Genomic DNA, 27,405 nt, shown 5'->3' with positions numbered 1-27,405 from the left:
CCCTTGAAATTAGTGTCTTTTGTGTTATTTGTTTTAAAAAAATTCCAAATATCAAGCCTTGAAACCATTCTCCCATGTTTTCTTCTGGAAGCTTTATAGTTTCATCACCAACATTCAAATCTACAATTATCCTGGGATTGATTTTCAAGAATAAAGTGAGATAGGAGTCAAGTTCTATTTTTTTTTTCCTATAAGGATACTAAAAAGATTAAGCTCATTTGTCCTAAAATAAATGTCCACATGCTTGGGGGTTTGTTTGTTTTGTTTTGTACTCACTATTCTGATTAATTGTTTTGTTTACGCTTGCTCTCTGCTCCTACTGGTAGGATTTTCTTACCATTTTAATTTTTACCCATAGATGACCTACATAACATATAGATTTTATTATTTATTTTATGCAGCCATATACCTGAACACTATTTGTTTTTCTATTTTACTCCATGGTTAGGATTATCAGGAGAATGGTGCCATCTACAACAGCAATAGCGTTTTGGTATTCAGGACCATGTGTGTGTATGTATGTACGAGTTATTACTTTGGCTAGAAAATTCAAAACACTATTACTACCAGCAGTTATGGTACACAAGCATGTTCTTTTTATCACCTTGAATATAAATGTTGCTATTGTTTTGCTTATGTATGACATTGAATTTTCAATTGAGCCAGAAATTTGTTTTGTTGTCAAGAAAGGACAATTCTAGACCTAGGAAATAACAAACTTAAAAACACACAAATTAGTAGTGAACACAGTACTTCTAAGGGGCAATACTAAGGAGAGGATTCAAGAACAATCTTACTATGAATTTAACAGCACTTCATTTTGTTAATATTACTAATTTTCTTGCTACTCTTAAAATCATACTGCATTTAAAAAGCATGTAGTTCACTTTTTCATAGATATAAAATGATTTGTTTTATTCAATGACACATTAGATGTTTAAATCGTATCTGATATATTTATATTTATGTATTCATTGTTGTTTCTGTGTACATTTCCTGTAAAATATATTATCTTGGATTAGTTTCCATGACTAAATTGATAAAATATATTTAGAGCATGTACATAATTTGATCCCTAAATATATCTAATTAAAAATGTTTAAGTCCAATAAAATAGTTGTGTAAATTAAATGTGACTACCAGATTAACTTAGTGACCATTGAAGGAAAACAGGCAATAGGAGATAAATACCTATTTTAGATATAATAGTCTGTGGAACTGGAAAAGTAGGAACATAATTCTAATATTTTGGAAAGCAGGGCCAGTGAATGGACAGAGCATTAGTCTGGTCTATGTTTTAGAGTCACTGGAGTTGGTAAATTCTTTCAGTTAAAATATATTAAAAATACACTTACGGAACTTCCCTCAACAAAAGCTAATTAAATAGAACTTCTTTCTCTTAAAAGTGTATTGTATTGAGACAACTCAAATGTGTAGCCACATGTGATTGTGTTAGAGACTGGATGTAAAATGTCTTAAATCCCTCCATTGACAAACTGCCTTACCTTGGAAGGTCACTTACTTTCTCTACAAATTAATTCCTTTCTATGTGTAATAGATAACATATCAGTAACTCGTTTAGAATTTTATGAGGATTAAATGATACAGTCTTGGTAAAATTCACAGTGTATTGCCTGCTGCATAGTATCAGCTCAATAAGTGTTAGCCATTATTATCTTTGTGTGATTCCTATTGTGTTGTTGTCCTTTAATCTGAAGCCATTCAAATTAGCAGCCGTCAAAAAGGATTAAAAGAACATTAGAATTCTAACACAGGTGGATTATTTCAGAGTGTTTTACACACCAGCCAAAATATGAGTTAGTTTTGAATTCCCTTACCTCTAGTTTGCTAAAACTGCATGTGGTTAACCTAGTTCGATGCCAAATTATGGCATGCGGAAGAAAGCAAATAATATTTAAATTATTCAAATTTTTGAGTAAGCTGGCAATAATAATTCATTCTAACTTCCTGATCAGTAACTGGAAAAGAAAGGGACAGAAATGTAACAGTCACTGAATATTTTACAATTCATTTACATAAATATTGGTGAAATAAATGATATTTTTTTAAAAAGCACAGAACTCTAGATCTAATAAGATATGCTTCTCTCGTTATTATCAATAGGAAAGGTTTTAAAATGTTGGCAGATCTATATAGCTAGGTTAGTAGGATTCAGTCATTCATTTTTATGCTTACATAAATGTAGTAAAGATGGAAATACTTATTTGTGGATATACTAAAGTTTGCTTTTAAAGCATAGATTGAGAAAAGGAATGATTTCTTGCACAATGGCAAACACACACACACAAAACCTATATGCTCGCATTACATACCTATACAATTTATTATAAGCACATGAAAATTAGATTAAATTGAACTTCAAAATCCTAACACTAATTCTGTTGTGATTGCATGTAGTGGTAATGGCTTACAATGAACTGTGCATTTTAGAATCACCACAAGTAACCTCTGTTACATCACTAACTGAATAAGTGACTGCAGGAAAAATCTGGTAAATATAGCAAGACCATTATTAATTTATAGTGAAATTACAGGGCGCCTGGGTGGCTCAGTTGGTTAAGCGACTGCCTTTGGCTCAGGTCATGATCCTCGAGTCCCTGGATCGAGCCCCGCGTCGGGCTCCCTGCTCAGCGGGGAGTCTGCTTCTCCCTCTGACCCTCCCCGCCTCATGCTCTCTCTATCTCATTCTCTCTCTCAAATAAATAAATAAAATCTTAAAAAAAAAAGAAATTACAGAGTTAAATTTGATGAAATTATCAAACTATATTTGTCATTCTATTGAGACAGGTAGGTTTGGTGACTGCAAACATTTTTACAATTTTTTTTTTAAACTGATACTTGATAAGCTACTTTTGAGTTCAAGATGGATTAGAAAACTTAAATTAAAAAAAATGAAAAAGTTAAAGAAAAATGAAAAGTAAATGAACACAGGCGTTGCTGTCGTTTATCATACCTTAATAGAAAAATTCTCTCTCCTGCAGAATTTAGTGGTCCGTCATCTTCAGTGATCACCTTTGTAGTTGGAACGCTGGGAGCCGCTTCATTCCAGAATGGTCACATCAATCACTTCTTAAAGATTTCTAGTCAGTGGAGTTAATAAGAATTGTGCACATCACTTTATGATTTAGGAGAGGTGAAAGCAACTTCTGATAATAGGGCAGTGAGAGACATTATGGGTGAATCACTGTTTTGAGGAAAATTTCAGGAAGTTACAAAAAATGTCTCAGTAAATGCAGACTGACATATTAGTTACTGTACCAGGATAGAAACTATCGCAAATTAGTTAAGTACATTTGAGTTAAGCCCCCATCAAGAAAAGTTGAAATGTTTATAGTATGTGTAAGTTTGCTGAATAAAGACATTTGGCCATTTCAATCAGTTTATTTATTTTAAAACAATAACCTGCCTAATATGTACTTTATATATTAGAATAGAAACAAAAATATAGTGTTTTGTAGAGACATTAAATAGATGTATTCAAATTTAAACTGTATAACATAATCCTATATCTATATACAATTCTAGTGCATTCCTGTTTTCATAGAGGTCCAGCCAGCAGAGCTTAATGATGAAAGTGGAAGAATTCTAGGAAAGAAAAATAAAAGGAGGTGATAATGAATTTTAAAAATTGTTTGTATCAGAAATGATAATTATGAAAAAATAGTATTACGTTTTATGCAATGAAAGCTATAGTGTTAAAGAATATAGGTATACTTAAAAAACTTAAGGTCACTAAAATTACATTGAAACATTAAATATATAGAAGGAATACTTAGTTTAAATAAAATACAAACGCTAGTATATAAAGATACCATAACTAAGAAATTTACTGTTTTGAAAGTGGGTGTAGCACTAAAAGACTCTGATGCCATGAAGCAGTTAGTTTATAATAAACAAACAAACAAACAAATAGATACCTGTGCAAGATCTTGACATGTGCTGTGAAGAATGAAAAGGATGAATAAAAATATGTGGATATATATATATACACACATACACACATACACATATATATATTTGTACATCATATATACACTTGTATTTGTGTATTCATATATATGTGTATATACGTTTGTACATATGTATATGTGTGTATGTATACAACCAGTTTTGAAAGTCAATTTATTTTCAAAAATAGTTATTTTCTTTCTTTTTTTTTTTTAAAGATTTTATTTATTTATTTGAGAGAGAGAGAGAGATAGCGAGAGCAGGAACACGAGCAGGGGGAGTGGGAGAGGGAGAAGCAGGCTTCCCGCTGAGCAGGGAGCCCGGTGCGGGGCTCGATCCCGGGACCCTGGGATCATGACCTGAGCTGAAGGCAGACGCTTAACGACTGAGCCACCCAGGCGCCCCCAAAATAGTTATTTTCAAAATAAAGTCCATATTTGTGAATATAGAGAAAATATATAGATAAACAAAATGTAAACATAAAAACCTTTCTATTTCCACCCTATGCTGAAGGAACATTCTCATTTTGTGATTTTGTACAGTATTAGAAATCATACTGGTTCACTATTTACAATAATATATTTTGAATGACTGCCTGGTACTGTTTTCTCTGACTCCATAATGGATTTAATCAACTTTATCTTGAGGTTGTCACCCTATTATCTTCAAAATATTTAATACTGTATTATTTTTAGTTTTACTCCAAACATGAATCTTATATGACATTTTTGTCACCTCTTGGTATTATGCTTATGATATGATTCAAATACATTGGAATACTTTTATCTCATTAAATGGTCTTGGAAGGTAAAAGTAGCATTGAAAACATTTCTCATAAATTTTAACGTCTCTACCAAAATAATTGTTTGGTTATAAAGCCATTTTAGGCATATTATATGTATTATTATGTAATATTTCCTTTCTGGAAAAAAAAGGGTAATTTAAATTTTCTTACAATTATCCATTTACTCTTACAATATGTTTTATATTATTTTACATTAAAAATCACTTTATATATCCCCTTTCTTGTGTTTATGTACTATTTCATCAAAGTTTAATACATCACTTAAAACTGTGAAAAAAAAATATGAATGTAGTTCTTAAAGCTACCATCACCACCCAAAGGGAACATAACTTTGTAAAGACAACCTTGATCAAGATATAAGATCTTACTAACACCACAAGCCTTCTTAGTGTCATTCCTCCTATGAACATGTAACCACTATTCTAATTTTTTTTTTAAAGATTTTATTTATTTATTTGACAGAGAGAGACATAGCGAGAGCGGGAACACAAGCAGGGGGAGTGGGAGAGCGAGAAGCAGGCTTCCCGCAGAGCAGGGAGCCCGATGTGGGACTCGATCCCAGGACCCTGGGATCATGACCTGAGCCGAAGGCAGACGCTTAATGACTGAGCCACCCAGACGCCCCTATTCTAATTTTTTATAACCTGCTGAGAGAGAATAATGGACTTTCAAAGACCACCATTTATTAATTCTTGGTATCTATGAATATGTTATGTTACTTAGCTAGGAGGAATTAACATTGAGAATGAATTAAGGTTGCTACTAAATTGACCTTAAATGAGGAGATAATTCTTAATTATCCATTTGGCCCAACGTAATCACAAGGGTCCTTAAAAGTGAAAGTGGACAGCAGAAGAGTCAGTCAGAGGAGCTGTGACAACAGAAGCAGAAGCTAGAGTGAAAACAATCATTGACTTTGAAGATGAAGATGAAGCAGTGGAGGGGGCAGCACGAAGCCCAGGACTGCAGGCATTCTTTGGATGGTGAGGAAATGGCTTCTCCCCTGGATCCTCCAGAAGGAATGCAGACATGCCCACACATTGATGAGCTCAGTGAGGACCATTTCAGACTCCTGACTTCCAGAACAGTAAGAGAATAAATTTGTGTTGTTTTAAACCACTAAATTTAAGATAATATTCCACAACAATGATAGGAAACTAATATACATCTTGATTATTTGTCTCTTTTTGAATTTTATATAAATGGAATAAAACAGAATGGACTTTTGTATCTGGTTTCTTTTACACAGCATTATAATTTTGATAGTGATGTACAAGTGCTACTTTGTTCAATTCACTGCTGTTTAATACTCTGTTACAGGAATATATGCAAAAGCATGTATCTTTTCAAGTGTCGCTTACCTTTTGTGGAGTTTCCAGTTTTGAACAATTATGGGTAATACTACTTCAGACACTATTGCATATGTATTTGATTGGTTGATAGACACAAATATATGGATAAATATGCATGTATATATGTAGGATTGTTTATATATGAGTAGAATTTCTGGGTCATAGCATATGCATGCATTTAACTTAAGGGATGCTGTCAAAATTTTCCCAGGTGGTTGTACTGGTTTACCCTTTCTCAGTTAATATATAAAATCCCAGGTGCTCCACATCTTCAAATATGTAATTTGTCATTTATTTATTCACTTGCTTGCTTGGTTATTTAATTTTAGCCATTCCATTGTGCATGTGGTGGACTATAATAGTGGTTTTAATTTGTATATCTCTGATCATTTGGTTTTGCAAAAAGCCATGTGTCCACTCTGGAAATAATCTGTTTCCAGATATTCATGTGTTTTTGTACTGACCATTCAGACTCGTTTTATCATCTTGAAAATGAACTTGGGCTGCCCCATTGAGTTTACCTCCCTCTTCACCCTTACCCCCTGTCATTAATCCCTGTCTGAAGCTGTATTATCTACATAATTGTCCTGTCCTTATAGTTTTACCTTTTCCAGAATATCATATAAATGGAACCATACACAGTGCAGCTTTTGAACCTGAATTCTGGCAACTCATTTGTGCTGATATGTAAATTTTTATTACTGAATAGCATTCCATTGTATGAATGTACCACAGTCTATTTTTTCACCTGTTGATACATATTTAGAGTGTTTTAGATTTTTGTCAATGGTGAACAAGGTCGTTATAAATATATATATACAGGTTTTTATAAATTTGGATAAATATTTAGGAATATAATTTCTGAGTCATGCATGTATATTTACCTTTATGAGTAACCTCTAAACTGTTTTCCAAAATGGCTGTATCATTTTCTATTTCCAACATCAGTGTATGGGAGTTATCTGTTATAACAGATATTTACTGATATCTTGGTTATTTCACTGTTATTTAAAATAATATTTTCCTGATAACTAATGATGTTGAACATCTTTCCATATGATTATTTACTATCATATATATTCTTTGGTGAAACATCTTATTTGATATTTGGTCTATTGTTTAAAAAATTGGGTTATTATTTCCTTATCTTTGAATTTTAAGAGTTCTTTATATATATTCTGAATATGTCCTTTATCATACATGTGTTTTACAAATATTAACTCCAATCCATTGCTTTTATTTCCATTTTTAACATGTCTTTCACAGAACAAAATTTTTAATTTTGATAAAATCCAATTTACATTTTGTCTTTTATAAGGTGTGTTTTTGTGTCATATGCAAAAATTCATTGGGGCGCCTGGGTTGCTCAGTCAGTTAAGTGCCTGACTCTTGGTTTTGGCTCAGGTCATGAACTCAAGGTTCATGGAGATTGAGGAGGAGATTGAGCTCCGCATTGGGCTCCGTGCTCAGGACAGAGTCTGCTTGAGATTCTCTCTCCCTCTGCCTCCGCCCTCCCCCCCCCCACTCGCTCACTCTCTTTCTCTCGCAAATAAATAAATAAATAAATAAATAAATAAATAAATAAATAAATAAATAATAAAATCTTTCCCAAAGTTTCATTGTGAAACCCAAGATCATGCTAGTTTTCTCTTATCTTTTCTTTTCTATAAATTTTATAGTTTTTTATTTTGCATTTATGTGTTTTGCCTATTTTAAGTTAGTTTTTGTATAATTTGCCATGTATGTGTCAGGAATCATTTTTTGCATGCAGGCATCCAGTTATTCTTGCATAATTTATTGAAGGTCTGTTCATTCTCCTTTGAATTGCCTTTGTACCTTTGTCTAATGCGAACTGACTATATCATTGATTATGTGAGCCTATTTCTGGGCTCTTTATTTTCTTTGATAACTATTGATTTTGCTTTCATTTTGTACATTTCTGAGCTATTTGGAAATATTCATTTGTTATATACCTGTCCAAGTCTTTTGCCCATTTGTTGATTAGATGATATTATGCTTTTTAAATGTATTTTCTTTAATTTTATGAAATTTTAGGAATGTTATTTTCAGGTAAATATCTACTTTTTATCAAATATATGTTAACTTTGATTTTTATTAATGTATATTTATAAATTGAATATACTATCTTTTTTCAATTTTGTCTAGTTTTTTTATTTTACTTTAATCTTTACTTTCTTGATATGAATGATATGTTATTTTCACAGTTGCACTCTGGCTTTTTCTCTAGTTATTGTTTCTTTCTCCTTTTATCTCCACCAAGTGTCTGTATCTCCACTAAGTATTAACAGGTTTAATCTGTATTCCCTGACCTCTTCATCCAGCGTATTCTGTTTTAATTTCCATTATCCCTCTCCCAGTTTTCCTTAAATGCTGGCAGATTCTCAAAATTGTTTTTACATCACTAATCCATGCAGAATTTTTTTCTGTTTTCAAAGTTTTAGTTTGCTCAAAACATACCTTTATCTGAGTCTCAAAACATATAGTCTCTTTCAAACACATATTGTTTCTTCTTATGTTTAAATATTTTATTTCCAGAGACTCATGCATTTTAAAAATGTATTGACAACTAAAATCTGGTATACAATCTACCTTACTCTGTATTTTCATAATGTATTGTGTAGCATTTAGTAATGAAGATAGCACATTTTACTATAATTACAGGTTCATATGTCTTTCTTCCCCACTCACTTGTGAGATTTCTAAGGGCAGAAACTATGTCTTTTTAGCTCCAGAATATAGTAGAGGTTTTGTCGTAGAATTTCTTATATAACTAGCTATCTCTATGTATCTGTGTATCTGTGTATCTATCTATCATCTATCCATCTATCATCTATCTATCTATCTATCATCTATCATCACCTATCTATCATCAATCATCTATCTACAGAGAGAAGCATTTATTTATTAATGCTTTTGCTTCATGATTTTTTCCCATTCCCTCCACTACTCATTTACAGCAGATTATTTTCAGAGGAACTCATGTTGTTATTTTTCCTTCTCTTTAAAAAAAAATAATAAAGGTAGAACTTTCCATCTGAAGTGTTCTCAGTAATTAGGGTACATTTATTACATGTAGCCCCCCTCTACTCACTTGGTTATCAAGAGATTCACGTGTGCTTCCCCTTAGACATATGTCCATTTTATTTCCCAATGAGTCAGGCTCTCAATATTGCATTAAACAAAATGTGTACCAACCTGACATAAGACAACCTAAACATTCTGAAGTTTTTGTACTTCCTGCAATTCATTTGACACAGTCAATCCTTTGCACCTGATGGTGTTTGTCTGCTCTTGGCCATAGCAAAAACATTTTAGATACTCAAAAACCAATTTATTTTTGCATCTTGATTGTGATATATCAAGCCATTTTTGTAGCATTAAAATGGAAAATTTAACAGACGGTTAATAGCATGTTTTCAAGAATATTCCCAACTGGGTAAATGTTTTCCTTTTGCTTGCCTAAGACCTTGAAGTCCTGACTTAGGTAAACTTTCTTTGGTATAAATAAAGACCCTGGAAGACAAACACTGCTTTTTGATCTTCCAGATATATGTTCTAAGAGGGCATAAATCCTTTGGAATTTGGGTTTAGAATAGTTTTGAAAAATTGGAGGAAAAATTCAGCGTATTAAAAGAGTTTTCCCTACTATTTCATGTCCTTAAAATCATATATCCTTTATTCAGCATCACTGGCCGTAAACCCTCTCACAACTGAAATATCAATAAGCCATAGAATGTATTTGATTGTTTAAAGACAGTACCCTCCTCCCAAGTATATCTAACTTGATTTGCTTGGAGATAGCTTAGATTTTCATTAGAGAGACAAGTCATCATGAAATAAAATCATTTACCAATCAACTGAGTCGTTATAAAATGAGTTGATATTTATTACATTTATCCCAGCCCACTATCTCAACTTACTGCCCTTATTTTCTAATCATCAACAGCAATGACTACAATGCAATGAAATAACACCATTAATTCATGAAATGAAATTGTAAGATTTATAGAAGATGTAGAATGTATGAGGAATCGTAAGATTATCAAGTCTCACACCACACCATTGATATGTGAGGAGCTGGCATCATTTGACTAGTTACTCTGAAAGAAGGAAAAACGTGGAAATGTATAGAATTTCATGTCTTCACTAGAGGATGAGTTAAATGCCAAGAGAGATCAATGAGAATCTGAAATAACTTTTAAGAAATGAGACACTTTAAGGTTGGCACAAAAGACAAATGTGACATAGATGTTTTTATGTGATTTTTTTAAATCAATATTTGTATATAATTTCTTCAGGAAACATATGGAATGATAATATAATTTCCTTATACACAAAATGAGGTAAGATGTTTTGAGGTTTATTTTTCAAAATAAGGAGATATAATCTCCATAAAAATAAAAGTTTCCTCTTTTTAGTGAATTCACTTAAGATGCTATTTTCAAATTGGGTATCTGATAGGCATAGATAATAGCAACAAATTCCAAATTGATCTCCCTGCTTCTACTTTTGCCTATTTAAATTATAGTGTCTACCATCAGCTAATAATACTTTCAAAACTGATGTAAGATTATGTGACTTTTATACACGAAGACTTCCAGGAGTTTATAATCTCACTCAAAATAAAATTTAAAGTCCCCATTATGCTCTATAAGTCCCTACAGGCTATAGCTACCCTCACATATCTAACAACAGCTCCAACCTCATCACCTTCTGCTTTCTTCTTTGTTCACACACCTCTTCCAACCCTGGCTTCTTTGGTACTTCTTGAACCATCCAAACATACCCACATGCTTTAGCTCTTACTATTTCTCTTCCTGGAATACTCTCTCTCCTGATCTATATCACTTGTTGCTTCACTTTATTTACATGTTTATTCAAATGTCTCCTGATCGAAGATGATTTTATTGATTATTTTGACTCAAATAACCCTTCCACAAATGATCTGTCCCATGACCATACTTTATTGTCTTTATCAGAGTTAGCATCACTGACAGGGCATATATTAATTTGCTTAATTTGGGTTTTTTTTTCTGAGTTTGGGGACTTTCTTTTGTTTACCACTATTTATCTCACACCTAGAATTTAGTAGATAATCAATGACCATTTAACTGCCAACTAGAAAAACATATTAATGGCCATAAATGAGATGGGATAAGCAGGTGGCTTAAAGTTACTAGGCACCAGGGGCTCCTGGGTGGCTCAGTTGGTTAAGCAACTGCCTTCGGCTCAGGTCATGATCCTGGAGTCCCTGGATCGAGTCCCACGTCGGGCTCCCTGCTCAGCGGGGGGTCTGTTTCCCCCTCTGCCCTCTTCCCTCTCGTGCTCTCTGTCTCTCATTCTCTCTCTCTCAAATAAATAAATAAAATCTTAAAAAAAAATAAAGTTACTAGGCACCAGCAGTCAAGTAATAAGTGTTCTCTACTTAATTTATTGTCTTTAGCGTGTCTGACTACTGTGGGGAATGTCTACAACCAAGAATAGACCTAAAAATCCATAAAGCTCTTTTATACATGTTTAGCCCCTGTAGGGCTATTTACTGTGGATCTTATAAAGAATATAGTACTTACACATTTCCCTTAGAACTATGACATAATCTTGATACTGGTAATGATAAAAGTAATATTAGTAATATAACAAACATGGATAAAATTTATTGAATATTTGTCATAAACCAAATAGTGATCTGAGTACATTACGTATATTATCTTGTCATACAATACCCTCTTTAAAAAGCACTCTAATTATACATTGTGAAGATGAATAAACTGATTTCAGGAAATCTAGAAATGTGCTCAAAACTGTGTTCTATGTGACAGAAAATCCAGAAGTAAGCCCAGGTCCACTTTACTCTAAAATCTTAACAACACCATCTCCATCAGGATGTTTCCTAAATGAGCCTCCATGTGTAACAGCTTGTCATGATGATAAGTGGGGCTCCACCTCCCACCTTCATAGAGAGAAGAATAATATGATGACCAAAAAATAATAGCTAATATTTTTTAAGCACTTACTTGCCAGATCTCATTCTAGGGATTTTTTTTCTCTTATTAACTGTTTAACAAAAAATATGTGGTATGGAAAGATTATGCCCATTTGCACATGAGGAACACAAGACATTAAGTTATTTACACTTCTCCAAATTATAGTGCTCCGAAGTGCAAAATAATTCCCTGTACCCTCACTCCATAATTAAGTGTTTTGTACTGGGACAAGCAAAAGGCTGTAACATCCTAGGAAGGTCACAGCAGGTGCCTGGCAGAGTTTCTTCATTCAGTGTTTCCCAGGTGTGTGCCTTTATGGGCTGAGCCTGCTTTTAGAGAGTGGTCCAAGCGAAATTGTTTCTATAATTATCAAGGATCAGTCCTGCAGCAGCACTTAGAACCAATGGTGCTGGGAAACTTTTCTCAACTTTATAGAAATGTCCAGTATGCCAAAAATGACTCACAACTCCCTCTGGATACACATGTTAAACATGATTGCCAGATATTGCCAGGTTTTTCTGATTGACATGTTGCTTGTACAGTTTTTCTTTAACTCACTCATATTTTATCAGTTCATTGTCCCACTTTCATCTATCATTGCTATAGAATCTAGCAAGCCTCAGACTATTTCCACTCGCCTCTGTGATTTTTTACTTATGAAGGTATAGTTTTCCACTTTTTATTCAAAATACATCATGAAAACCAAAACCAAAAACAAAGTACATCATGATAGTTTAGTAAGCCAGAGATTAAATTATTAGCAAATTAAAAGCTGCTTCATTTTATAAGTCTCTATGGAGGGGAGAGTGGTCATCTGTGGTAGTAAAATATTTCACAATTCCTGCAAATTACAAGCACATGCACACACAAACACACACACAGTGTGTATGCTTCTAAATGTTTACCAACCAACTCCTCGGAAACAAAAGATGTGATTTGTAGTCTTTGCCAATTTTCATGATGTAAAAACTCCTGTGATGGCATATTCCAAGATTCTATGTTAATTTTCTAGGGTTGTCCTGACAAAGTACCACAGACCAGGTAGTTGAAACAAACAACAGTTATTGGGTCACATTTCTGGAGGATAGAAGTCTAAAATCAAGGTGTCTGTAGGGCTGGTTCTTTTTGAGGGCTGTGAGGGAAGTGTCTATGCCAGCCCTCTCTTCCCGGCTTGTAGATGGCTGTCTTCTCTAAGTCTCTTCACATCATCTTCCTTCTGTACATGCCTCTCTGTTCACATCTCTCCTTTTTGTGGACACTGATCGTATTGGATCAGGGACCACCTTAATGATTTCATTTTAACTTGATTACTTCTGTATCTATCACTAAATGCTGATCTTATCACTAAATACAGTCACAGTCACATTTTGAGGTACATGGTGTTAGGACTTCAACACATGGGTTTTGGTTGGACACAGCCAACCCATAACACTACCTATGTGTCATTACTGAACACAGATTTAGGAAGAGACTAATAGTAGTGCAACATTATATGGATTGTCCACCATACAGATACTGTAGACAAAAATAATCTCAAAAGAATAAGTACTAGTAAAATTTCAGAAAATAATTAGAAAGCGATGGATTGTATTTTACCTTTTAAAAATATGTTTTGTTTACCACCTAACTCAAAAATTCTTGGCATTCAAAAATAGGCTCTTGAATAACAACAACAAAATAAAATAAAAAAATAAAAATAGGTTCTTGATAGCCAAGGTGAGCCAGTTCTAGTAAAACTATATATAATGTCTCAATGTTTAAAACAAACACAAGTTCTAGACTCTTATGTCCGTTTAATTCCCACCTCCTTCAGATCACTTCTTTAACAACCTTAAAAAGATATTCATCCCTCTACTTTCCACTCAATTTTGCTCTGAAACTAAAACTGTTCTAAAAAATAAAGTCTAGGGGCGCCTGGGTGGCTCAGTCATTAAGGGTCTGCCTTGGCTCAGGTCATGATTCCAGGGTCCTGGAATCGAGCCCCGCATCGAGCTCCCCCGTCCGCGGGAAGCCTGCTTCTCCCTCTCGCACTCCCCCTGCTTGTGTTCCCTCTCTCGCTGTGTCTCTCTCTGTCAAATAAACAAAATCTTTAAAAAAATAAATAAATACATAAATAAATAAAGTCTATTAAAAAATTGCAATCTTCTTATGCATTTTGATTTCAATGAATGGTTTGCCTGTATATTGAAGGTAATTTTTAGCTATTTTTAATTTGAATCAATATCTCTGTATATAGAGGTTACTTTACCTGTTAGCAACTAGTGAGCATATCTATACTCTATTGAATTTGTCTCTTACAATAAAACATAGACTAAAATAGATACATGAGGAACAATTTTTAAGTTCTAATATTTTTTGAAAACATATTTCTGTATTATAGTAATTCTAACATTTATAAATGTTTTAAAATATAATAAAAGTTAGCGATATTATCTGTATAAAGATTAACATTTTCATACATACTCATATATATGCATATAATTTTTTAAAGTTTATAGATAATTCAAAGCCAATTTCAAGGAGCGAGGCATAGCAACATTTTAAGAATATTTAATTTAATACAAACATAAAATAATAGCCTTTCTAATAATATTTTCCTTGGAAGATCACACTTACAGATTCAACTTTTAGCGGAAAAAAAAAGAGTTGTTAAATTTTCTGTTTATAGGAGATTATTAGAACATAGCTAAAATCCACATATTGTTTAAACGGCCATTTGCTATATGAATTATAATTAGATTTATACTTTTATTTTTTATTTTTATTTTTTTAAAGATTTTATTTATTTATTTGACAGAGAGAGAGAGCGAGAGCAGGAACACAAGCAGGGGGAGTGGGTGAGGGAGAAGCAGGCTTCCCGCCAAGCAGGGAGCCAGATGCGGGGCTCAATCCCAGGACCCTGGGATCATGACCTGAGCCGAAGGCAGACGCTTAACGACTGAGCCACCCAGGCACCCCTCGATTTATACTTTTATATCAGAGAGTACAATGATAATGTTATTTCTTTAAAACTCAGTAGCACTAATACTTTGGGTGTTGATTAAAAATTAAGATTATTTTCTTATTAATTATTTTGTAGGCTACAAAGACTTCGATAAATATTGCAAATGCAGATTCTATTTGTGACTTCACACAATAACAAATTTTAAAAATTGAGTGATTCAAACATTTTTTCCATCAACATAAAATAAATAAGTAGACATTTTTAACTCATGAACTTACTGTTTGTGTGTTGTGAATATTAACCTTTAGTTGTAAGATATAAATGATATAATTAATGGTCTACTTAAAATAAATAAATATGCACTTATGTCCTTCCCACTACATCATCATTGAGTTTTTACATTCTCTTCTTTCTAATGTTCATAGCATATTTCCATGTGATATCTTGTTTCTTTTCCATAATGACTCTTGGCCACATAAAATTAACTCTACTACATCTACCACTTGGAATATTGAAACACTCTCCTAACAGAACTAATTGTCTCATGCCTGTCTGGCTCCAATGCACCATAAAAACCACTTTCAAATTAATCTTGCTAAATTGCATATATGACTATATAATTTTCCTGCTCAAAAAGTCATCAATGGACTCCCAATTTCCTCTTTAGTAAAAACCCTGAATGAGCTGTTCAAACCCCAATTAAAATATTCTACAAAAATAGCTGTACAGACATTTTTTTCAACAACAATCTACTAAAAGCATATTTTACAAAACACAGTACCACAATTCAGAATACAAAAGGTGAGCAAAACAAGATCTCATTTTAAAGCGGGCATAGTCTAATGATAAACACAGCAAAATAAGTCAACACAAATCAGTATGAATAAGGAGGAGTATAGTGTGCTAGCATAATAAATATAAAAATAATAACCTACCTGGAAGCCTAAAGAAAATACTCATGTGGAAAGTAATATTCCATAGAATTTATTCTCCCCAGTGTGTAGAAGATAACCAGAATGCCTTCCTGGGCTGAGGTAGTTTTATTGATTACTCAGTTAAAGTCAAATAGGAATTTTGTATTGCCTTTCCTAATTCGATGACTTCCATCATAGGGAGAAATTTCCCGAGTGTGACTTTAATAAGTGTGAAATATACCTCCTAGAAACTCCCCCAAGAAACCAGAGGATGTTTGGAAGAGGTGAATGTATTGTGACCACATTTTGTATGTGGGATGTGTTGTGAAACTTCGGAAGCCTGGGGTAGATGGTGTTAGTCTGAATATTTTTTTTTTCTCTCTTTTTTTTTGTGGGGCAGCAAGCATGAGTCCTGATGGAGAGGCTAGGAGACGATGGTCTGGGATGCATGGAGAGTCAGAGCTGGCTCCCAGAAAGAATGAAATAGGCCTCACGGGCAGCTGCTGTGACCCACCCTTTCCAGAAGCCCGATTTCAAGGATCTTGGGAACACTTTGGAACCAGTAGGAGAGACCTGGGGTGAGAAACACCTAGATGGCCCATAGGCTAGACGCCCCTTGTCCCAGATGCGACTGGCTGTAAGAAGCCTAGCTAATGTCACCTATCAAGCAAGACCCAATCCTCCCCTTGTCCCCCACCTCACTGGACCCCTACCCCTGACCCATCTCGTTCCCTGCCCACCAGACTCACAAGCTAGAGTGAACCTCACATGCTCAGGCCACAAATCTCTAGCCTTCCAGGACGTGCAAAGCCGGGGGCAGCAACATGGAATTCAGTGCAGACTGCTAGGGCCCAACCAGAAATCTGCCAAGGTCCAAATGGTCCCCCAAAGATATCCATGTCCAAATGTGTCTGTAATTGTTATTTTACATGGCAAAAAAAAAAAAAGGGACTTTGCAGATGTGATTAAATTAGGGATCTTGAGATGCAGAAATTATCCTGAGTTTTCCAGGTGGATCTAATTTTGGTTAAAAGCATTCTCGTAGGAGGGATACAGAGAGAGGTTCTACTATAGCAGAAACTTCTATATTATGCTGCTGGCTTTGAAGTTGGAGGACGTGACCATAAGCCAAGAAATAAATATAAGGAATAGGGCTTTAGAACCCTAGAAAGACAAAGGAACAGATTCTCCTCTAGATCCTTTGCAGGGAATGTGGCCTGACACCTGATTTTGGACTTTGGACCTCTAGAATTTTAAGTAAATAAATCCATGTATGTTTTAAGCCATCCAGTTTCTGGCAATTGGTTTCAGCAGCTATAGGAATATAACAGTGTGGTGCAGAAATTGGAGTCATCCTCTGCTGTTTCAGTTAAATTTCACGGTAAGGTTAAGGAGAGGCAGTTTGAGTCATGGTCATATTTGTGTTCTCATGAGTTTGAATGAGAGGTATCTAGGCATTTTCCTTTCATGAAGGAGGATGCAGAGCTGACTCAGAGAATAAAGATGATTGGTAGTCTTCCTATCGCCATACTGCTCAGGGTCTAATGTGTTTTCTTTCCAAGTGCCAGGGTTCTTGCTCTCCAGAATTGCCACAAAACTGGCAAGTCCCATTTTAGTAGCCAGATATTAGCTTTCTTCTATCATCTTTAACTCACACCCACAAGTTTTCCTGCAAGAATTAAATACTAGAAAGACAAAGATATTTCTTAACAAAATTCACCAAGATCTTTTACGTACTGAAATTTGGTCCACATGGGCCATGACAGGGGAACTCAGCAACAAGCAGTGAATTCAACCAAATGGTCATTATCCCTACAAACTAGAGCTGGAGTATCACAAAGAAAACCATAGTTTTCTCACTGCAGTTCATTGGTTGGTACATGACGTTGATTTTTCTTTTTTGATTACTTGATTAAAATAGCGATTGTCATGTTTATTTATTATAAGACATATAAATAGATTTACTTATTTATTTATTTATTTCAAATGTGGGGTTTGAACTGTGGGATGCTTAACCAACTGAGCCACCCAGGTGCTCCTAAATAGACTTTGTTTTTTTAGAAGAGTTTTAGGTTCACAGCAAAATTCCATATAAAGTACAGAGTTCCCATAAATGCATGCCTCCACATATCCAATCTCCTCACTCTCAACATTCCACACCAAAGTGGTATATCTGTTACAACTCGTAAAATTTACATTGATACATCGTTATCAACCGAGGTCCATAGTTTACATTAGGGTTCACTCTCAGTGGATTGGGTTTTGTCATATGTATAATACCATGTATCCACTCTTATAGTATCATATAGAATAATTTCATTACACTAAAAATTTTCTGTTCTCAGCCTATCTCTCCCTTCCCTGAACTCCTGGCAACCACTGATTTTTTTAGTGTCTCTTTGGTTTTGTCTTTTCCAAAATGTCATATAGTTAGAATCACGTAGTAGATAGCCTTTTGGTTTCTCTCACTTAGTAATACGTTTTTCAGGTTCCCCCATACCTTTTCATGGCTTGATGACTCATTTCTTTTTAACACTGAATAATATTTCATTTTCTGAATGCACCACAGTTTATCCATTAACTTGGTGAAGGACATTTTGGTTGCTTAGAAGTTTTGGCAATTATGAGCAAAGCTGCCATAAATATCTTGTGAAGGTTTCAGTTTGGGCATAAGTTTTCAACTCCTTTGGGTAAATATCAAGGAGCAAGATTGCTGAATCAAATGGTAAAACTATGCTTAGCTTTGTAAGAAATTGTCATGTTGTCTTTCAAAGTGGTTGTACAATTTTGCATTCTCAAAAGAATGGGTTCAAGTTTCTATAGCTTCACATCTTCACCAGGATTTGATATTGTCAGTGTTTCAGATTTCTGCCCTTCTAAATAAGTTCGTAGTGGTATCACATTGTTCCTTTAATTTACAAATCCCTAATGTTTTACATGTTGAATATCTTTTCATATGACTATTTGCTGTCCATATATTTTCTGTGGTGAATTGTCTGTTCAGGTCTTTGGCCCATTTATTAATTGGGTTGTTTATCTTCTTATTTTTAAGGTTTAAAAGTTCTTTGTCTATTTTGGATGTCAGTCTCTAATTAGATATATCTTCGGCAAACATTTTTTTTCCCCCAATTGTAGCTTGTCTTTTCATTTTCTTGACAGTATATATCACAGAGCAGTTTGTTTTTATTAATTTATTTTAATGAAATCCAGTGTATCAATTATTTCTTTCATGGATCATGCCTTTGATGTGGTATCTAAAATGTCAATAGCTATACTAAAGGTCATCTGGATATTCTTCTATGTTATCTTCTAGGGATTTTAAAGTTTTGCAATTTACATTGAGGTTTATAATCTATTTTGAGTTAATTTTTGTGAAAGATAAAAGGTCTGTGTCTAGACTCCCCCCACAAAAATCAAGGGAGCAGAATAGTGAGCCCAGGAGTAGACCCACATATACAGACAATTGATCTTTGACAAAGGAGCAAAGCCAGTATCATGAAGAGAAGATAGGTTTTTCAATAAGTGGTGCCTGATAAACTAGACATTCATATGCAAAAAGGGGGGAGTCTATTATTTCACCAATTCCACACTGTATTGATTACTGCAGCTTTTCTATTAAGTCTTGTAGTGGAATGGTGTCAGTCTGATTTTGTTATTCTCTTTCCATATCGAGTTAGCTATTTTGGGTCTTTTGCATCTCCATATAAATTTTAGAATCAGTTTATTGATATTCACAAAATAACTTGTTAAAACTTTAATTGAGATTTTAGTGAATCTATAGATGAAGCTGAGAAAAATTGACCTCTTGAAAATATTGTCTTCTTATCTATAAATATGAAATTTATTTAGTTTTTTAAAACTTTTTATTCTTTAGAGTTTTGTAGTTTTTCTCATATAGATCCTATATGTACTTTGTTAGAGTTATTTTGGGGGTTGCTAAAGGAAATAGCATTGTGTTTTTAATTTCAAATTCTAATTTGTTCATGGATAGCATATAAACTATGATTGACTTTGTTTATAAAGCCTGGATCCTACAACTCTGTTATGATTGCTTATTAGTTCCAGGAGGGTTTTTGTTCGTTTGTTTTTGTCTGTCATTGTGTTTAATATTTACTACATAGATGTTTTCTAGTTTTCCTTCTTCATTTCCAATCTCCATGTCTTTATATATATATATGTGTATATATATATACATATATTTTTACAGACCTGAATGTCTTGGCTAGAACCTTCAGTACAATGTCAAATACTAGTGGAGAAAGCAGGCATATTTGTCTTGATCCTGATCTTGGGAGGAAAGCATATAGTCTTCACCATAATATATGATGTTACTTGTGGATTTTTCTTAGATGTCCTTTATCAGGTTGAGGAAATTCTCTTCTATAATTCATTTTCTGAGTGTTGTCATTTGAAATGGTGTTGGAATTTGTCAAATGCTCTTTCTGCATTTACTGAGATTGAATAGTTTTGGTTTTTTATCCTATTGATATTATTATGTTAATTGATTATATGATTTTGTTTTCTCTTTTTGAAACTTTGAATACAGTCTTTTAACAATGCTTGATTTTGTTATTATGCACAGTTAATTGAAAACAGTTGAATCTTTTCAAGGTTGGCTTTTACAATTCATCTGGGTAGATTCAGAGCATTCTTTATTCAAGGGTTAATTTAGCCTTACTATTGTGTCAATATGCCTCTGAAAATTTTGCTGCTATACCATATATTTTTTTCTGTTAGTTATGCCACAACCTATTCCCAGTTCTATGTGATATACAGAGATTATCCTTTCTGTTCATTTAGGAAGATTTTTGCCCCGGTCTCAAGTAGTTTCTTTCACCCATGTAAAGATCAGAAATCAGAGGAAAAAAATCAGGAGCTCCTCTGCCAAACTTCAAGGAACTCTTTTTGTGTAGTTTCCTCTATCCAATACTCTGTTTAGCAGACTTTATCTGCCTTTGCTTCTCTAGATTCCAACAATGTCTGCAATTTAGGGAGACTGTCACACTCCCAGGTCAGAGTGAGACATACCCTCCCTGTGCTACATAAGCCTTCAAAGTGCCTCTACAAAATAAGGTAGGCAATTATAAGGCAACCATTCCCCACCCCCATCTGTTCTTTTACATGTCCTTTGATTCCTGTTATCCAAAGTCTGAAAAGTATTGCTTCATATATTTTGTCCAGTTTTCTAGTTGTTCAAGATTGGAAAATAAATATGATTCCCATGACTCCATCTTGCATTAGAGTGAAATTTCTCTCCTTATGCAACTATTAATTTATTTATCTAAATCAGTGTGATATATTGATAATTTATAATGGATTCCTGTTCTATATAGTGGGTTACAGAACTATTTATAACCTCACATAGATTGTCCAGCTGGATAATCTTCAGGCTGAAGTCTGTGATATTTTGACACAACCCCATCATTCTTTGCACATTTGTTGTCTTGCGCAAAAAAAATGCCGCAGGCTCATCTTGTACCTTTATTTTTTAATTTTGTTTGTTTCTTCATTCCTTCCTGGAGTCAGAAGTCACATTTCTCTGAGCTTTGACTGGATTTACTGAAGAACAGTATTTCAAAACGAAAATCTAGGTGCTAATCTGTGTTCATTGATCTCTATACCATACCATGCCAGCATTGAATGGCTTCTGGTTATTCAAATTGTATATCTTACATTAAAGTTTCATAGTTTTGTTAAACTTAACTTTTAGCATTTCATGCAAAATCTTTTCCAAGCTTTGTAGGTTTCCTTGCTATCATTAATGAAACGTCTTCTTCATATTTAGTTAGTTGTGGATATATAAATAAGTTGCTATCAGATATTTAGATCAAATACTTTACCAAACTCTTATGGATTGTAATTTTCTTATTTTCTTAGATTTTCTAGGTGTTATTTGAAAATAGTAACTTTTGTATCTGTTCTATGACTTATAACTCATAATACTCTTCCATGACTTAATAATTTTATTACTAAACTGGAAATTAAACATTGAATATATTAGTATTCCATTGAACATTTTTTTAATATTTATTTATTTATATTAAGAATATTGATATCTGACCAATGTAACATACTGAAGCTGATCTTTAAAACACTTTTATATATTCATAATATTATACCTTTATGCATGTAAGTAATATACAAATTAAGTTGGCATTTAATATTTTATGTCCTTGAAAAAAGGGCATTATGCTTAGTTTGAACAGACCTTTAAAAGGCAGTAAGATTCAACTTTTGTATATCCAAAAAATCTACAATAATTGCATAATTATTTTTACCAATGAAATAAAATTAATGGTTAATCTTTCCACTTCCTTAATTGGCTTGATTAATTTTACTGACTCTATATTCTCATCTACACCATCTGTGATTTGACCTCTATGTTCTCTAAGATCTCTTCTACTTCTGTAAATACCTATGAATTATTCCTAAATTAAATCTTAAAAATAATTTGCCTTCCACCTGTACCAAATCAAATTGCATGACAATGTGAGAATTTGCTTCAAAACAAATAGACACTATCCTCCTGTGATCTTAGAAGTTTGACACTGGCTGTATTTGGAATAGCAAAGTCATCTCCTATTTCTAGGACTATTTTTGGTTCTCTTTCTTGTAGAAAAAGAAAGGAAAAATAACTTCCTTCACTAAATATCACATTTTCTACCTAACCACATAGGGCATTCAGTCCTGTTGCCATGGGAATATCTGGCATCTGCTCTGCTTGGATGATCCTGGGAATTGAAACTTTCAGCAGCCAAATGAGTTCCTAAGAACTTCTAGGGCCTTGGTGGATAAGATTCTAATGAAGATCAGTTTACATTTTTTACACGAGTGTCATTAAAAAAAAAAAAAAAACCTGAAGTTCTTTTTTTTTTTTTAAGATTTTATTTATTTATTTGAGAGAGAGAATGAGAGAGAGCACATGAGAGGGGGGAGGGTCAGAGGGAGAAGCAGACTCCCTGCTGAGCAGGGAGCCCGATGCGGGACTCGATCCAGGGACTCCAGGATCATGACCTGATCCAAAGGCAGTCGCTTAACCAACTGAGCCACCCAAGCACCCACAAATGTGAAGTTCTTTAAAGCAGTAATATCTTAGATTTTGTGGCAATAGTTGCATGATGCCAAGTCAGTCATTTTAAATGATAAAGATTATTTTCAGCATTGGTTTTCATTTTTATTATAGCCAGTTAGACTAGTTCAAAGCACTTCATTATTTAGATATACCCCGAGTGATTCATTTTAAGTAAATGTTAACTGCTCAACTTTTACTTGGGCTCTCTCTTTTCTGCCTAACATTATAATGTATCAACAGTGAGGAAATTCATTTGAAATGGGTTTTCCTTAGTAATAATTTTGAGGTTGTTTTGTTCCTGTCTTTGCATTTTTCCCAAAATACTAATGTTTAGAAGATCCTGAAAAATCTTTTTTTTTATTTTCTAAAGATTATTTATTTATGTATTTGAGAGAGAGAGAGAAAGACAGAGAGAGAGGGCAAGAGAGAGCATGAGCTGGGGGAGGGGCAGAGGGAGAAGCAGACTCCCCGCTGAGCAGGGAGCTCAAAGCAAGGGCTCCATCCCAAAACCCTGGGATCATGACCTGAGCTGAAGGCAGATTCTTAACCAACTGAGCCACCCAGGCGCCCCCTGAAAAATCTTTTAGTAGCTCGTGAAAATTTTTGGCAAAATGAATAGCATTTATTGATCTACACAGTGTTATCTGTTAGATAATTAAATTTGCATATTCTGTGGGTAGGGATTGAGAAATTATAAGTAATTTACATTTATAATCATACTCTGGTTGCCATTCTTGCTTCTTAATTTTATATTTCTGATTTTGGTAAGCTTACAGAAAGCAAGTTACACCTCTATTTTTTTTTCACTTTATAATGTATTCCTTGAAATCATTTTATTATATGATTACATAAAGGAACATTTTATGCTATTTTTGTCTCCTCTTGAACAATTTATTTAAAAATACAGAATACTGAATAGTTGCTAGCATGTTCATTTATTTGTTCAATGCCTTTGAGTCAGCAGGTTATCAAAATTTACTTGAATTATAATTTCTAGATTTATTAAACATTTGCCTATTTTACCCTAAACTAAACTAAACTAATAGTTTATAATTTACTTGAGCTTGGAAAACAAAGCACTTTCAAAATAGCTTCTTATAAACTAGATTTAGGTTTTAAATCGATTTAAATTTTAAGTTAGATTAGATTTCAACTGGTAAAATATTAGTTTTTTTTGTTTTGTTTTGTTTTTTTTACTATCCCCAGCTTAAGTTCTGAATCAAATTTAATTTGAGTAGGCTACTTTGTTTCATTGTCCTCCACTCACCGCCTATTTTTACGTTGGTCAATAACTAAAAAACATAAAAGCTAGAAGAGATATTGAAAAATTATACAATGGAAAGCCGTAAAAACACATGCTACCAATTGAAGGCTTAATAATTCTATAAACTCATAAATGTTTATATTTTTATATATATATATACACATATATATTACATATATGTAATGCATATATATTTTATATATAGCATATATTATATATAATACAATTTCTACTCTAACTCAGACAAGTTTTAATCACCCTAGGTGTTATGCAGTGTAATGGACAGTTATCGTTTTACTTCTTCTTCTTCTTTTTTTTTTTTTTAAAGATTTTATTTATTTATTTGAGAGAGAGAGAATGAGAGAGAGAGAACACATGAGAGGGGATAGGGTCAGAGGACGAAGCAGACCCCCCGCCGAGCAGGGAGCCCGATGCGGGACTCGATCCCGGGACTCCAGGATCATGACCTGAGCCGAAGGCAGTCGCTTAACCAGCTGAGCCACCCAGGCGCCCTACTTCTTCTTTAATACCATAATCAGGTTGCTGGACTTATGGTCTCATATTTATCTCTTTTTTTTTTCCCTCTTGACACAAAACCAGTATGTAAATAGAAATTATACAGAAATTCATAATCAATGAGAAAAACAAGGAGAAAGAAGGCAGTAAAACCGCAAAAGCCCATTTGGTCCATGTGTTTATCACATACCTGCACACATTGTAGAACCAATTGTTTAGGAACATTCTGGCCAAAATTTCAGCTTTTTATGTATTTATTTTATGATTATTGTTAATATATCTAGCACAAAGTATACATACACATATAGTATATAATTATATATAATATATATAACATATGGATAATATATATAAATTTTACTATTATATATATAAAGTGTATACCTACTTTTGTATATACATATTGTTGAATAAGTATTATGTATTTTGTACACATATATTTTTGTACATATATGTAAAAGTATATACAATACATATATAAATTTACTAGTATACAGAAATATTAAGCCTTCAATTGGTAGGGTGTTATTATGGCTTTACACTGTATAATTTTTCAATAGTTCTTCTAACTTTTTTTTTTTTTTTGAAGCCCAGTGCAGGGCTTGAACTCACAACCCTGATATCAAGACCTGAGCTGAGATCAAGAGTCTGATGCTCAACCAACTGAGCCTTCTAGCTTTTGTATTTTTTACTTATTGACCAAGATAAAAGTAGGCAGTGGGAAGAGGAGAATGAGACAGTAGCCTACTCAATTTGAGTTTGATTCAGAACTTAAGCTGAGGATAGTTTAAAAAGTAAAATCTAATATTTTACCAGTTGAAATCTAAATCTAACTTAAAATTTAAATCTAGATTTAAAACCTAAATCAAGTTTATAAGAAGCTATTTTAAAAGTGCTTTTGTTGGGGCGCCTGGGTGGCTCAGTTGGTTAAGCGACTGCTTTCGGCTTGGGTCATGATCCTGGAGTCCCTGGATCGAGTCCCGCATCGGGCTCCCTGCTCGGCGGGGAGCCTGCTTCTGCCTCTGACCCTCCCCCCTCTCATGTGCTCTCTCTCTCTTTCTCTCTGTCTCAAATAAATAAATAAATAAATAATCTTAAAAAAAAAAGTGCTTTTGTTTTTAGGGGCACCTGGGTGGCTCAGTTGGTCTTGGATTCAGCTCAGGCCATGAGCTCAGAGTCCTGAGATCAAGCCCCATGTGGGGCTCTGCTCTCTCTCCCTACCCCTGCTCATTCTTGCTCGTGCGCTCTCTCTCTAAAAAAGGGAAAAAAATAGTGCTCTTGTTTTTCAAGCACATGTCCTTTCTGTATTCCTCATTCCTTGGACTTGCTTAGCCATAGCTTAAAGAATAGAAACCTCAGAAACCAACATATAGCCTCTGATTGCTTATATTTTCAAATGATTTCCCTAATTTCTAATTTTAAGGAAATGTCAATAGTTTATGATTTCCTATAAGTTATATTTTTGTTTCTATTTTTGTTTGTTCTCTTGTTTAGACACCATGCTATTTGCACGTGTCATCTCAGTTCTGAGAGCTTCATATTTACCAAGTTTTCTCTCCATTCCATCTCGCTATTTCTTTCTGTAGCCTTTTTTATTGCTTCCATTTAAATTTTTACCATCTTTCAACAACTAACCCAAATTTATTATTTCCATTTTCCTCTCAGCATTTTATTTTCGTTTTCCCATCTTTTACTCTTTTATAGTTGGATTGGTAAGTTTTTATTATAGATGGTTTCATACATTTCTTCCATACTCTATAATAGTTATTCTCAAAAGTAAGATTTTTTTTCTGATTTAATTCTTTGCTTTGATTGACTTTTTCTCACCACTCTAGTTAGAAGGTCAATGTGTGCAAAATATGTGACTACACACAAAGATACAGACCCTTCCTTGGTTTCTCTTTACTCTGTGCTTATTTTCTGTTAGGATCATTTTCTTATATTTTAAGTTGGAGTACTTACTAATACTCATTGCTAACTTCTAGGCAGTGGTTTAGCTTATTTAGGAACTGTGATGAGATGGCATTTCTGTGGTAGGTCTCTGTAGGAACTTCACACATACATATGTATCTCTTTTGAGTAAATAAATTATGAATCATCACTCCTTTTGCATTAAGGTAACTTCAGACTAGGTGTCATAATTAGCAAGAGGAATTTCAGACCTCATTTTCCCTCTCTGCTGAGATTATAAGAATAGTGTACAAACGGTTACCCAGCTACATTCAGCTGCCCTGCTTGCAGTCTTACTGCCTAGTTACCTCAGTATATATTTGTTCCTGGATAACTTGAAGCAGTCATTCAGTAGTTTATCCTTTATCAGTGATTGTGAAAGGCTACCTTACTTCTCAATAGCACTGATCTCAAGGTGCTCCCTACTGCTTACTTTAAAGTATATGTATAGTATATACTTAGTTCAAAGTATATATAATACATAACATGTAAATATATAAGCTTTACTAGGATATATGCTAGTAAATATACAGTATATATATAAACATACAGAATTTATAGTATTTATACTTTCATATATACATTGCTATATATTATGTATTTCATATATTTAC

This window comes from Neomonachus schauinslandi, chromosome 7 (genome assembly GCF_002201575.2).
Source record: "Neomonachus schauinslandi chromosome 7, ASM220157v2, whole genome shotgun sequence".
NCBI lineage: Eukaryota > Metazoa > Chordata > Mammalia > Carnivora > Phocidae > Neomonachus > Neomonachus schauinslandi.
Note: the sequence above shows the minus strand (reverse complement) of the source record.